This window comes from Otolemur garnettii, unplaced genomic scaffold, assembly GCF_000181295.1.
Source record: "Otolemur garnettii isolate 467f Iridium unplaced genomic scaffold, OtoGar3 scaffold00117, whole genome shotgun sequence".
In the NCBI taxonomy this organism is placed as follows: domain Eukaryota; kingdom Metazoa; phylum Chordata; class Mammalia; order Primates; family Galagidae; genus Otolemur; species Otolemur garnettii.
This window is the reverse complement of record NW_003852512.1, coordinates 2,684,110-2,687,797: the sequence shown is the minus strand read 5'-3', so window position 1 is coordinate 2,687,797 and position 3,688 is coordinate 2,684,110. Positions and strand designations below refer to the sequence as shown.

Below are 3,688 nucleotides of genomic sequence, written 5' to 3'. Positions count from 1 at the left end.
GGTCTGGGTTTGAACCTGCCACCTCTGGTATATGGGGCTGACACCCTATTCCTTGAGCCACAGTTGCCACCCCCAAACAAAGGTTTTTTAGGCTACCACTATCTAAGAAATTGCTCCAAGAAAGGTATGTATATAGTTTATGTAATCCAAGGAAAGAGGGAAGAGAACATATTTTGCACAGAAATATCAGTATAGTGTATACAACTATCAATATAGGTGATATTTCCTTCCCTTATAACATGGTGGCAGAGTTAATTCTAAATCAAAATTGAATTACTTCAAAAAATAATATTATCTGTATGTCGTATAAGGCCTGCTCTTTCACAGGTCTTGCAGAGCAAGTTGAACTAGGTAACATTTGGTGCTTCTACCCTAAGAACTGGCAGTCCAGGCCTGGAGCAAATGCTTCTACGTAGTTTCTTGTATTGTCATTTCACTTTGAGGCATACCATTTTCTGTAGCAGTATTTTCAACCAATCTGCTGTGAGAGGATTTTAGGTGTGCCATGACAATTTTTAAAGATCATTAATTAAATTATTTTCAAAAGTTGAAGGCACAGTAAGTATGTTCTTTTTTTTTTTTACTCTCTTTTTTGATCAACATAATTTAAGTGTGCCACAGAAGTTTAATAATAGGTTCAAGTGAGCTGTGAGATAAAAAAGGTTGAAAAACACTGGTCTATAGTCTACACAAGTTAGGTTCCCAATGGTCTAGGTAAAGTGAGAAAACAACGCTGAAAATACCCTAAAGAATTTAAAAAGATTATAGGCTGGGCATGGTAGCTCACACCTATATTCCTAGAACTCTGGGGGACTGAGGTGGGAGGATCTTTTGAGCTCCAGAGTTTGAGTAAGCATAAGCAAGAACGAGACTTTGACTCTACTAAAAATAGGGGAAAAAAAACCCAAACTAGCTGGGTGTTGTGATAGGTACCTGTAGTCTCGGCTACTCGGGAGGCTGAGGCGAGAGCATCACTTGAACCAGGAGTTTGAGAGGTTGCTGTGAAATAGGATGATGCTACAGCATTCTACCCAGAGCAACAGAGTGAGACTCTGTCTCAAAAGAATTAATTAAAAAAGATTGTAAAGTGTGCTTTATTTATGTAAAGAATGGCTGTGTTTTCGTTATATCTTTCCTGGAGTTTTTATATTAACAGTTCTTGAAAGCCTTTGAAGATACTGGTGGTAAGAAAACAGGAGGAAGAAATAGACGAGAGGGGAAGGGTCAGGATGAGAAGGGAACCTTTCAGTTTGGTTTCTTAGCACTCTGCCTCAATCTATACTTCTAAGGAAGCTTTAGGAGAAAAGGATGAATAGAAATAGAAGGGAGACAGCTATGTACTTCAAGCTAAGAAAAATATCCCTGAAGAAAAAATAGAACCTAGATCAGTAAGACTTCATATATGACAAACAAACAAACAAACAAAAAAAAGAGATAAAGACAATAAGAATCAAAGAATGGGAAAAAAGGGGGAAATCGAGGAGGCATTTCTAATTAGCAATCACACTTTTGAGCAACACTCCCTTATATCTAGTTAGTGTATAGACCCCTGCCTATTCTCCCTCCCCTTTGTCAGAAGCATGTACCCAACTTCCCTTGACTAAGGGACTAATATCCCTTTCTCAGAAATAGTCCCTTTCTGGAAAATCTGCTTACTGTAAAAATTAGACCTTGTCCCCTTTGCCCCTTGATCCAGTGTACTTTTGCACAGATACTTCAATTTGTTCCAATTCTATGAAAACAAAATATGTTATCTCTGGTTTATTATTATTGATGTTCAGGACTGGTCTAAAAAACGAGCTACATTTGCACTTTATATTACAGACCAACAATTCTGAATTATTTAGGATGTTTCACTGAAAGTGTCTGGGCTTTCAGCCAGCTACACAGGAACTCATTTGCTGAGACGTATCGTTAAAGTGAGTGTCATTTTATTCTGCATTTAGTTCTCCTTTGGGTTCTTGTCTGTGTGTACTTTGGGCTGAGGCAAAGCCATAGACAGTTGGGGTCAAAGACAACAAGAGACAAGACCTTGCCAAGTGAGAGCTTCCTGTTTAAGACTACTAGGCTCCTGTTTAATGAATAACTGTGTTTAGATCTGAAGGCCATGAGATATAATTGTGAAAGCAAGGGGGTGGGCAGTAGAGAGCTTGGGTTCTCTTCTGGGCTTTGTGACTCCTCACCTGGGTGACCCTTAGCAAGTCCCTTAACCTCTCCAAGCCTCAGATGCCTCCTTTGTAAAATAGTGTTAAGAATGCTTTTCTCATGGAGCTGGTGTGAGGGTTAAATGTGACAGGCTTTCTGTAAACCATAAAGGGCTTGACAGATGCTAGTTAGTGTGGTTGGGTGGTCATTCTTCAACCATGCTCTTAATTGGATTGGACCATACAAAATAACACAGCAGTGAGGAGCCTGGGTCCCTCCTAAATGTGAGAAATAGCATAAGCTATAGTTTTTTCTTTTTTATTGAGACAGATTCTTGCTCTGTTTCCCCAGGTTCTAGAGTTCAGTGGCACAGTGGCATCAGCCTAGCTCATTGTTAACCTCCAGCTCCTGGGTTCAAGTGATCCTCCTGCCTCAGCCTCCCAAATAGCTGGGAATGCAGGCATGTGCCATAACACTTGTCTAATTTTTCTATTTTTAGTAGAGATGAGGTCTCACTCTTGTTCAGACTGGTCTCAAACTCCTGAGCTCAAGCAATCCTTCTGCTTCTGCTTCCCAGACTGCTGGGATTACAGGTGTGAGCTACCTCATCCTGCCCATAGGCTACTTTTGTAGTGATTAGGAATCCCAACTGTAAGGGACAAGAGGCATGAAGTTTGTTTATTTTTATTTTAGTTTAGTTTTTTGAGACAGTCTTTACTATGTCGCCCTGGGTAGAGTGCTGTGGTGTCATGGCTCACAGCAACCAGCAACCTCCAACTCTTGGGCTTAAGTGATTCTCTGGCCTCAGCCTCCCAAGTAGCTGCGACTACAGGTGCCCACCACAATGCCCAGCTATTTTTTTGTTGTAGTTGTCATTGTTATTTGGCAGGCCTGGACTGGATCTGAACCCACCAGCTCTGGTGTATGTGGCTGACGCCCTAGCTGCTAAGCTACAGGAGCCAAGCCTATTTTTTGTTTGTTTTTATTGTTATATTTTTTGTTTGACAAAGTATTAGTCACAGAATCATGCCCTTTATGTTCCCCAGGTATTATCTATACCTGAGCTCTAGCAAATAATGCACCTATGTGACCTAGAAGGTAGGGGCCCAATTTTAAAATGTTCTGTTGGGGGTGGGAGTGGGCAATGAAGGGATCATGGGAGTTTAAATATAGCTAGGAATACATTTTTTTTTGAAAAGTAGACATTAATTAACTTTTAGAAATCACAGGATTCAAAGTTTAAAATATAGTGAGGAGAGTGAGTAAAAAGACTTGTTTGGGCTATAGGAGAGACCTCAGTAGAAATTGTCATGGTAGCATTTATCACCAAGAACTACATGCCTTACAACAATAGTGGAGAGATTATGAGTTTTGAGGGCAAGACAATGCCCAATAATGTCTCCAGAACAGAAACTTGTGAAAAATAAAGTTGGATCACCAATTGATGGAATTTGATAAATTAGGTGTCTAGGTTAATTTCTTTCTATCCATGCAGATGGTCTTAGGTAAGTCAATCTTTGAAACTTAACCTCCCTCAAAATCC

The 3,688-nt window shown here is 40.0% G+C and overlaps 1 protein-coding gene across 1 annotated transcript in view; it reads right to left on the bottom strand.

The window, feature by feature from the left end:
• Nucleotides 1–3,688, bottom strand: part of F9 (coagulation factor IX) — a gene marked incomplete at its 5' end in the record, with an annotated part of 35,527 nt that overhangs the window by 30,545 nt on the left and 1,294 nt on the right. The window lies entirely within an intron of this gene.